General features: G+C 39.7%; 1 protein-coding gene across 12 annotated transcripts in view; it reads right to left on the reverse strand.

Annotated features, from left to right (window-relative positions):
• KCNT2 (potassium sodium-activated channel subfamily T member 2) overlaps positions 1 to 12066 on the reverse strand; it is an 852827-nt gene that overhangs the window by 412740 nt on the left and 428021 nt on the right. The gene's annotated exons all lie outside the window — the stretch shown is intronic.

A 12066-nucleotide genomic window follows, 5' to 3' on the forward strand; every position in this document is an offset into this window, starting at 1 on the left:
AGGAGCCCGCGCGGGTACCTGTCCTGCGACGCTTTGTGTATAAACCTGGCGGCGGCGGGGGTCCCTGCACTGCAGTGAATAATAAATAACAAGCTCTATCCGGCGGCGCGGGAAGTGCTTCTATTTTGAATAAACACTGGCTGCACGCTGATTGGCTGAATCAGCGTGCGGCCAGTGTTTTCAAAATAGAAGCACTTCCCGTGCCGCCGGATAGAGCTTGTTATTTATTATTCACTGCAGTGCAGGGACCGCCGCCGCCGCCAGGTTTATACACAAAGCGTCGCAGGACAGGTACCCGCGCGGGCTCCTGTCAGATTCCGGAATAGACACCCCTTCCTCCCCAGACGGCACAACAGGTACCCGTGGCATGGGGGGCGAAATGCCGCCCTCCAGTGGCCGGCGCCCTAGGCAAATGCCTAGACTTGCCTATTGGTGGCGCCGGCCCTGCATATAATTCTTTTATCCCCACTCATGTATCCCGCAGACATAGATGTTTCAACAGCCACTGCGCTTCTTTCAGATCAAACACTGTTTGTTATTATACAGGTTATGTGTTTGATCGTTTGAGCTGTACCTGATATCAATGTTATATACTTAGTAGTAAAATAAACCTAGCTCAAATAGCAGAGGTGTCCGACAGTATTATATTCAGAAGCCTGCGGCTATATGAACTGTATTGCCACTATCCGTGCTGTTAGTTCACACTAAATGCGCCTACTCTCTTAGGATAATGTCCTATTCCTGGCTGAGGTAACGCCAGTCTCCTGGAGGCTACGAGTCTGCTCAGATTAGCTAGTTTGTATGTTCATGCCGCCGCTATCAGTTTTAGCTGTTAGAGCAGCGCCGTATGTCACAGGCTGCACGGAGGCTGTAAATCAGCTGCTGTCAGCCGGACACCGCACTGCCAATGTCTGTTCTGCTCGGCCACTTAATAAGCTATACACATCACATAATATTATATTTGTACAACATATTACACATATTAGGAAACGGAGGGATGGGGAGCTATGGTCATTGCTAGCCAACGACCGTTTCACCAAGCTTCCTCAGGACATCAACCCGTCTTCCCTCTGAAAGGGGTTTAAATCCCCCGCCCTAGTTCATGATTGGCTGTTCTTAATTACCATGTTTGTTATGGGTGTAGTGACATTTCTTCACTGTTTATTCTTCTTTTTAATTTACAGTGGATTCCTTTTGTAATGTAATTCCATGTGTGTTATTTCATGTATTGATCCCTTATATTGATCTTATTTTCTATATGATCCTAATTTTAATGTCATTTTATTGTCTATTTGTTAGACAAAAATCGTCATATTCAGATGATGCTGTAAATGGTATTCTTATAGGGTGATTTAACCTTACTGTCTGGTCATTTATCAGGATTTTGTGATTCCATATCCTAGTGTTATATAATTTCATGTTTATTCTCAATTTTGGCATATACTAAGATACTATTTTGTTTTCTCACATTTGATACATGATGGTTCATCTACTGATCATCTTTCTTATGGCGCTTATGACGTCAAGTACAGTATGTGTGTAATAATAATGTGAAATAATTTTACTAAAAGAGAGAAACGGAAAAAGAGAGAAATACTGTGTACAGTGTTATAAATAAATGTGTTCAGAACTGTAAAAAATAATTATAAATAAGTGAAAAAACATGATAAAACTACTGTAATAATGATATATCTCATCATTTACATTCTCATACTTGCTCTGTTACCAGTATATGGTTGTATATAGTGTGCTTATATTTTTATATAAGTCAACAGATTCCATAATCTGAAACCTGTGCTCTGTAACATTAGTGACGTTTGTGTTTGTGACTTGACTTTAAGTTTGTATTCATGGTTTGTTGGAGAATATTTGCTTATGATTTCCATCATTTTTATTATGAATATGGATGTGAGATATGCTAACGTACATCTTCTACCATCCTTTAATTTATTTTAGATGGTTTATGAGGTGTAGTGACACCGATTGTATACCATTTAGGGCATCATAATTGGATACTGTGCATGAACTTCTTCTTTAATAAAACCTTATGAACAGTACATTATGATCTATACGGTTAATGGGATGGATATGTACTTTCTTGATGTTTTAAAGAAATGAGGAGAATAGGTTGTATTCATTCATTCGTTCATACTGTGCATGAAATTCTTTTACTTGTTGTTGGATAAACTATAAACTATAATAAGTGACTTTAAGTTTCAGTAATCCACTGGCTGGCCTAAAGGTCATAGAGTAGAATATTTTTTAATGTTTTTGTCAGAGCCTTTCAAAAATGCTTCTATATCAAGCAAAAAAGGGGAAGTTTTTATTAATGTCATTGTTCTAGTATTTTCCTATCTTCTCTAAAGTTCTGAGCATGATAGAAAACTGTGATAAGTTTCGGGCACAGAAAAAGAAGAAGAAGAAGAGGAGGAGGAAAAGGGGGGAAAAAAGGGAAACCGATGAAACCAGAAGTGACATAATTATTGAAACCTTATGAACAGTATATTATGATCTATAAGGTTAATGAGATGGCTATGTATTTCCTAGATGTTTTAAAGAAATGAGGAGAATTGGTTGTATTCATTCATCCCCTTAGGTTCGATGCTATCCATTAGAAAAATCCATCTTGATTCTTTTTTCAAAAGTTCATTTTTCATGTCCCCTCCTCTTATACCCAAACGCACTCTTTCTAAACCATGGATCTTCAGTTCTATTGGGTCCCCATCATGTTTCTTCAAAAAATGTCTTGCCACACTCGTTAGATTCTTGAAGTTCTTACGATCTTTTTCTGCATTTTTTATGCCTCTGATGTGCTCCATCAATCTAACTCGCATCTGTCTGCTTGTGAGTCCTACGTATTTGAATCCGCAAGGACACTCCAAGCAATATATGACCCCCGATGTTTTACAGTTGATGTAGTCAAATATCTTGTGTTTTTGACCAAACCTGTCTTCAACTTCTTTTATTTGTCTGATATATTTACAGGTGCTACAGTCTCCACACTTATAGCATCCCTGGAACTTGTTTTCTCCTGGTTTGTTTTTTACATAATGGCTATGTACTAAGATGTCTCGTAAATTAGGGGATTTCCTCCAACTGGTGTGTACCCTGTTTCCCAGAATTTCTGTTTGTTCTTGGTCTGTTGTAAGGACATTCCAGTGTTTCTGGAGAATATTTTGTATTTCCTTCCATTCAGCACAGAAGGTACCTACAAAGCGTATCTTCTCGTCTGTTTTTTTGTTTTTCTGAGTTTTGGGGGAAATCAAGGATTCTCTTTCTCGATGTTTAGCGGCTCTATGTCCTTTCTTGATGTTTATGTTGCTATACCCCCTTGCTTTGAGTCTCTCTGTGAGTTCATTAGCTCTGGTTTCAAATTTAGCACTATTGGAGCAATTCCTATTTGTTCGGAGAAATTCTCCCTTGGGTACTCCCCTTATAGTTGATGGAAGATGAGAACTCGTGGCATGCAGGATGCTGTTGCTGGCTGTCGCCTTCCTGTACATATCTGATGTTACATTGCCTGTCTCGTCTATCTCCAGAGTAAGGTCTAGGAAAGTTATGGACTTTTTACTCATTTCCATCATAGTCAGTTTCAGATTAAGGGAGTTTCTATTAAGTTCTTCCACAAATTCTCTCAGAAGTTCTCCTTCTCCCTCCCAGATGATCAGGATATCATCTATATATCTATACCAACCATTGATATGGCTGGTATATTGATCATTTTCTGATGCAAAGACAAGTTCCTTCTCCCACCACCCGAGGTACAGATTGGCATACGTTGGAGCACACATACTGCCCATAGCTGTACCCCGGGTCTGTAGGTAGAATTTTTCGTTGAAGACGAAATAATTGTTCGTTAGAACAAAACGCAGAAGATGGATAATCAGGTCATCAAATTCATTATTCCCCCTCTGATTAAGGAAATATTTGGCCGCCCGTATGCCATTCTCATGGTCTATGCTTGTGTAGAGAGATTCCACATCATCACATGTGCATAGCCATGTTTCAGATGTTACTGTGAGATTTTCGATTTTTTTTTGAGAATGTCCATAGTGTCTCTAGTATAGGACGGGAGTTTGATTACAAAATTCCTCAGTTGTTTGTCCACAAACGTACTGGCCTTCTCCATTAGGCCTCCCATACCCGACACTATGGGTCTTCCCGGGGGTTTGTTCAGATTTTTATGTATTTTCGGGAGGACATAGATGGTTGGTACCTTGGGGTTTTCCACCCACAGGTATTCTTTTTCTTGCTTGGTGATTGTTCCTCTTACTGAGTAGTCAGATATCATATCTTGATATTTTTTTTTTAAGAAATTCTCTGTGGGGTCACATGTAAGTTTTTTATAACATGCCCTATCATTAAGTTGTCGCATTATTTCCCCTTGGTATGCCTCCTTACTCCATAATACAATATTTCCCCCTTTATCAGACGTTTTTTTCTCAAGATCGTCCCATTTCTTTATTTCTTGTAATGCCTGGAATTCTTCTTTGGTCAGGTTATGTGTTTTTATTCTTCTACCATCTGTAGAGAGCTTGTTTAGGTCACGAGATACTAGGTCCAGATATGTTTTGGCCTGTGGGCATGTTTGGAAACTGGGAAAGAATGTGGATTTCCTCCTTAGAGTGGTATCTCTTATTCTGTTCTTGTTCATCTCATTGTTCCCATCTGTCCCTTCATTTTCATCGAGTAGTTTCTTCTTGGGGGTCTAATGATGTTGTCTGTGTTTCTGATCCTGTGTCACTATGAGTTTGTTTGTTAGCATAAAATTTCTTCAAAAGAATCTTCCTAACAAATAAGTTCAAGTCCTTTTCAGCAGTAAACCTATCCATAGATCTGATAGGAGAGAATGAAAGGCCTTTAGATAAAACATTGATATGATGTTGGTTCAATTCTCTGTTTGTTAGGTTGACAACTCGCAGTGAATCTTGTGATTCTACCTCATGTTCGGGTTTAATCTCTTGTGAGGATTGTAGCCCCAATCTCCCCTCTCCCTTTTCTTTCTTCTTCTTGCTGTTACGTCCTCTTCTTGTTCTCTTATACGGCCTATTTTGCCTCATCCAATTCCTAAAAAAGGGGGGAGCTGATTGTTACTTGAGGTGGCACTGCCCACTGATGACTGCTCAGAGGAATCACCCTCAGAGGTCTCTTGCTCTGAGGTAGAGTCATGTTGGTATCTGTCTCTCTCATTTCTTGTTTTGTATTTTTTCGTATTCCATTTAAAGATGGTATTATTTCTGTAGTCCATGAGATCCCTCTGAAATTTATTTTGTTTCCTTTCGATGAGATTCTTTTCAAAATTCTCAACTTCTGTTTTATATTTTAGATACGTTTTTTGAAAGACTTCCAAATTTTCAAATTCTTTGAGTTTGTCACTTGTTTTATTTATCTCTTCTGTATAGAATTTCATTCTCATTTCGTCATGTTTAGTTAGTATTTTGATCAACTCGGTTGAACAGTTCAAAAGTGTCTTTTCCCATTCTTGTCTTAGTTTTTCTTCCAACTCAAAGGCCGGAAAGATTTTTGGCCTTAATCCCCTAGGGGTGAGGTTATTTGTTAAGTAGGTTTCAAACATCACCTTATTCCAATAAACTTTTGTTTGTTGTAATAGGAGATCTCTAAGGGTTAAGAGATCATTTGACCAATTTTGTTTCTTATCTCCATTTCCTTCTCCTATTGATTCTCCAAAGAGATTCATGGAGTTTGTGTTCCATCTTGCTTGCTTTTTTGTCAAGTCCTGGCTAAGGCTAAATGCTGACATTCTTTCAGAGGGTATGGGTTGATACTTAGGTGATTTTCTATTATATTGCTGTTCAATACATTTGGTAAGTGAACCTGGTATAGCGCCAGTTACTTAGACACACAAAAAACAGAAATGATTCCCGCACCAGTCTCTTATGTTTGTGGGACAGTCCTATCTCCTCCAATGTAAATATTTTGTAGGGAAATTACCTTTAATTTTTTATATATATTTTATTTTGAGGAGGTGCTACCTACTACTTAAGTAAAGACACACATTTGAAACAAGAAAAGTAAGTATATTGTAGGTGCACTGTAACCGCAGCATACCAAGGTGAACACCATACAGACACACTTCTATCTATGAGCTGGGTTATATGACTACCTACAATGCACCATTAATACCAGATATAGCTCAGAGTCTGTATACCATTAAATCAAAACGTGTATAATAATTTAATGGTGTTTATTCTTGGAGAACACGTAGTGGCTATCTGGTATAATACATATACTTGTCAAATGCATGGACAATAAGACTACCTATGATCTAATATCAGAGCCACATTAATGCACTGTCTGACAGCTTACTTATAAGCTCCTGCCGGCCCGTTAGCTACAACACAATACCGCTGACAAAAATAGTACAGCGGCATAATATAAAGACTGTACCTCTCTCTGCAATATTTTGACAGAATCTGTCTGCAGAAATAGGAAGAGGTCAGTTTGTCATATTGAGCTATCATGACTGAATATAGCTCCAATTTACACATCAGTTGAATTATCAAACTCCCTATAAGAAATATTAAAATGTTAGGACCTAATGTGTAAGGATGTGTTGAAAAAACAGGAATGGATACACAATATTGGGAACCTACATTGTAACATTGATACATCAGTGTAATAATATAGGAGTTCGCAACATAAGCACAGACATCTCTTTCTAAGATTATAAGAGAAAGTGCTAAAATCTAAACACATAGGATGCATACAGGGATAAGAGGAACCCTGCAACAACCTAGGTTGGGGAGCAGTGGTCATTGATATTTTAAAATTCTATATTTCTTTCTTTATTTCTTTCATATATTTTTAATATTTCACCTTTTTAACAAATAATAATAAAAGTTAAATCTTAAATAACAAACATTGTGACTGTCAGTGCACCTACATTATACTTACTTTTCTTGTTTCAAATGGAAAATACTAGACACTTTTAATGTGTCAAACGGCTAATTTGTGCTTTACAACAAAAAGTAACAGAAAGTAAAAAACTAATGTATTTTGCTTAATTAGAAAGCAATAAAGGCAAAAATGCAAAAAGTAAATAGAAAAATTATGATTTGGGGTAATTTGTAGTCATTTTAAAGTAAAAAAAAAAAGTTAAGGAAATGATAAAAAGCAATTAGAGAGAGTGAAATAAATGTTTTCATTTAATTTGGTGTGCATTATCTAACAAATAATAGTTTTTGGGATAAATTAAGGCCATTTATTTTTTAACCCCAAAAATTACGCTTAGGTAGTTGCTCAATTAATATAAATGAAAACACTAGGGATATCCAGGGGCGGATCCAGGATAAAATGACAGGGGGGCACCATGATAAAAGAGGGTTTAGGTGGGGGAGGGGTGGTGTTAGTGGTGCCAGTGTACATGCTAAGAGAGCGGCAGAGAGAGGGTGGGAATGGGATTAAAAATAGGCGCTGGCATTTAAAGTACGCAGGCCCACCATGGCAACAAAAGCGAAGGATGTAGTTGTACGCGCGCCGAAGGCGCGCTCCGGAAAAGGGGTGTGGTCACTCAACAGAGGTGTGTCCTTGAGTGTAGTCTACAACACCATATACAACTTCTACACATTATGCAACAAAATATTAGACCCCTTTATACTTCCCCCTTACACATGATGTCAAATGGAATGAAACTAAATTCACATAATTCCACATGGATTGAGCCAAAATTCAAATAATGCCACATGGATTGTGTCAAAATTCACATAATGCCACACGGATTGAGCCAAGATTTACATAATATCACACGGATTTAGCCAAAATTCACATAATGCCAAATGGATTGAGCCAAAATTCACATAATGCCACATGGGTTGTGTCAAAATTCAAATAATGCCACATGGATTGAGCCAAAATTCACATAATGCCACACGGATTGAGCCAAAATTCACATAATGCCACATGGATTGAGCCAAAATTCACATAATGCCACACACATTGAGCCAAAATTCACATAATGCCACACAGATTGAGACAAAATTCACATAATGCCACACGGATTGAGCCAAAATTTACATAACACACAGATTGAGCCAAAATTCACATAATGCCAAATGGATTGAGCCAAAATTCACATAATGCAACATGGATTGAGCCAAAATTCACATACTGCCACACGAATTGAGCCAAAATTCACATAATGCCACATGGATTGAACCAAAATTCACATAATGCCACATGGATTGAGCCAAAATTCACATAATGCCACACGGATTAAGACAAAATTCACATAATGCCACACGGATTGAGCCAAAATTCACATAATGCCACATATATTTAGCCAAAATTCACATAATGCCACATGGATTGAGCCAGAATTCATATGATGCCACACAGATTAAGCCAAAATTCACAATACACTTCATAAACAGGGACAATGTCCACCAAAGGCACGCATTAAAATTTACACCATAATGTCCATTACACGTTAAGTTACACGCTATTATGTCCATTATGTATTATGTCAAACACCATAATGCCTATTAAAAATGATGCTACATAAGTGCTGCTTATCTACATGCTCATTGCCAAGGGTTCCATGCTCATTGCCAGAGGTTCCATGCTCGTTGCCATGTGGGATTACATGTTCATTGCCAAGGGGGAATACATGCTCACGGTAAATGGGGGACAGCCGCCGCCAGGCAGAAGTGATAGCCACTGACAGTGGCAGAGCCTGGCTGTATTCAGAGCACTGCAGGTACCGGCTATTTGAAATAATACCCCTTTCACACCAGAAAATGCATTCCCAGTTTGGCCCCTTTTACACCAGCCTAGTTCCTGCATTTTCTGGTGTGAGGGGGGAGAGAAAACCCCCCCTCCCCCCACCCCCCCTTTAACCAGTTATCTCATTTAACCGGCTATATCTTCGGAAACAACTGACCCATTTACATGAGTATCATATTGAAGAACTTTTGAGTGGGCTTTGAATGATTTTGGTCCCGTGAAACTGGAACGTTTGGTTCCAGAGTAATCTGCCCTCAAAGAACATGAACAGCCATGAAATTACATTTCAAAAATAAAAAAATCGGTTTACACGCAATATCTCTGGAACCGATTGACCGATATGGACCAGCCTGGTATCGTATTGAAGGCCCAGCGATTTGGAATTGAATGAGATCAACCACAAGCTTCTGTGATGCCAGGGCGGGAACTGGCAGCCGTCGGAACCGGGTGGGGGTCGGAATTGACGGGTCCCATATTATCCTATGGGGAAAAAACGTTACAGCTTTGCCAGGCGATATCTCAGGTTCCCGGGTGACTAGAGACACGGGGCTGGGCTCGTTGGAAAGCCCTGGTCCTCAGCTACAAAATGAAATGACAGGGGGGCACGTGCCCGGGTGCCCCCCCCCCCTGAATCCGCCACTGGGGATATCCCTTACCTAAAAGGCTTTTTACGTTTTATGTATGCAAACGTAGTGAAATCGCATCTCATCGCATCGCATGGTACGTTTTTACCATGCGATGTGTGCGATGCAATGCAATGTGATGCGATATTTGATTGTACAAGCACCCATGCCATGAGATGTGATGAGTGCTTACAATGAGATGTGATGGGTGCTTACAATGAGATGTGATGCTCTGTGATGTAATGTGTGCATAGAATGTGATGTGATGGGTGCTTACAATTGGAAGCACCTGCACCTACACCATTGTTTAGCGTCAACCCCAGTATCCACGCCACCCCGAAGCACCCCGCATCATCCGACCTTTTCATACCACCCTCTATCCACTTCAGCGTGGATTTGATTTTAGATAGTGTGGCGAGCGCAGCGAGCCACCGAGCCAGAAGCGTGGCGAGCGGACGCGGAATACATGTAAAGTTATCCACGTCTGCTCGCCACGCTTCGGGCTCGGTGGCTCGCTGCATTCGCCACACTATCTAAAATCAACTCCACGCCGACGTGTATATTGGGGGTATGAAAAGGTCGGATGATGCGTTCCGCCGCCCCTCGCGGGGCATGCTGCGCACAGCACTATAGATATGCGATGCAATGCGATTTTTGCTTAGTGGGCGCCCTGCTAGGAAACAAGTACCAGGCTCTTTTTGGATTGGCAATATATATATTAATATTATGATTATTATTAATAATAATCATCATAATAATAATCATAATATTGTTATTGACAGGTAAACTGCAAGTCCCAGTGGGCTTTTACTTTCTAGCACTTGAAAAATTAGAAGTGCCAGCATGTCCTGAAAGACATGGCCTGTTGTAAAACTTGCAGGGCATCTGTTTAGAAATACAATATGGAAAAAAATTAATAAAAAAAACAACAACACAGAAATCACACTAAATTCTAAAAAAAATTATTCAAACATGTTCCACTTTTATCCATGTATCACTTGAAAAAATCATATGGAAAAGATACTCATCATTCCATATAGATTTACAAGTATACTTTGTAAAAAGATGACACTATATTAAAAAAGTCACTATATACTGTACGGTATTAATATATATAATCTTCTCTGTGCAACAAGTGGGAGTTTTCCTCAGATCCACCCAACCTCAAATTATTATTACCTTTAATTTATAAAGGGCGAAAGTGCGACCTGCATTGACCCCTGACCAGGGGCTGGCTGGCAACTTTTAGTCTAGGGGGCAAGTACAGAGTACTGGCCCGAAAAGGGGTGTGGTCACTGAAAAGGGGTGTACCATTAAGCTGACGTCTTGCATATTATTACACATAATGGCACACACCGTAATGCCCATTACACATAATGGCACACACTGTAATGCCCATTACACATAATGACGCACACCGTAATGCCCATTACATATGCCATACAAGGTAATGTTCATTACACATAATCCCACACACCGTAATGTTCATTACACATAATGCCTCCCTCTTCTTTACTAAACTGGTGGCCCTGGTTGCAGGGAAGGTGGGCTGGTGTGGGCCCATGGCAACGAAAGTGTGCAATACACTGGCTGCACCGCCAGTTGTTCCGCCTCCATTACATACACAGTGTCACACAAACACATATTATATACAGGAATTGGTGTATGTTATTGCGCTAGCATTGTTTTTAGCAACCTCAATATAATTGCAAGGTTGATTTTAAGGAGTTAAGGTGCTTGGGAAAAAATATTATATAAAATATAACAGTATATATACAAGTGTAACAATGTGCTTGCCTGTGAAAAAAGATTGAGTTAAAAGCTTTTTGCTTAAAATGTATACCGCTCTTTTCGGAGTACTGTTTGTTGGGTATTTTGTTATAATATAGTGGAGGTTACGGGAATCACGCACGGGTGAACAGACCTACACTGTCCCTACAATACCTCTCCTGCGTCTTGCGGGGATCCTGTGCAGCGCTGCGCTGTCACTCTTGATGTTCTTGCGTCTCCGTCTCCTGAGTTCTCCGTCCGATCGCAGTGACCGGAAGTTCAGGTAGCGTGTTTCCGGCTCTTCGTGGATGAACATTGCCGGGAGCGTGGAACGAAGAGCCGGGTCTGTTCACCCGTGCGTGATTCCCGTAACCTCCACTATATTATAACAAAATACCCAACAAACAGTACTCAGAAAAGAGCTGTATACATTTTAAGCAAAAAGTTTTTAACCCAATCTTTTTTCACAGCCATCACATTGTTACACTTGTATATATATACAGTTATATTTTATATTATATTTTTCCCAAGCGCCTTAATTCCCTAAAATCTACATATTATATACAGTCACACATACTGTATATACAATATACAGTAAATACATAGTTACACAAAAGTATGCATACATTCACACTCATACAGTCACATATACATAGATATTTGTATACACAAACCTACATAGTCACACACATACATGAATACAGACACACAGATTATATAGTGCCCCCTCCTCCTCCCATCCATCCATACTCACATCACACACAAGCAGGGTAGATACTGTACCTGGAATGTACTGTAAAAGATCCTCCATCCTCCTACTCCCCACCTCTCTCTCAATGCATGCTGGGGCCATGCGACATCCATTCCATCAATGTGTGTCCCCTACCCGCGGCCCCGCGCACCCACGCTTCTGGTGGGATTCCAATTTCCT

This window comes from Crinia signifera, chromosome 8 (genome assembly GCF_055691185.1).
Source record: "Crinia signifera chromosome 8, ASM5569118v1, whole genome shotgun sequence".
NCBI lineage: Eukaryota > Metazoa > Chordata > Amphibia > Anura > Myobatrachidae > Crinia > Crinia signifera.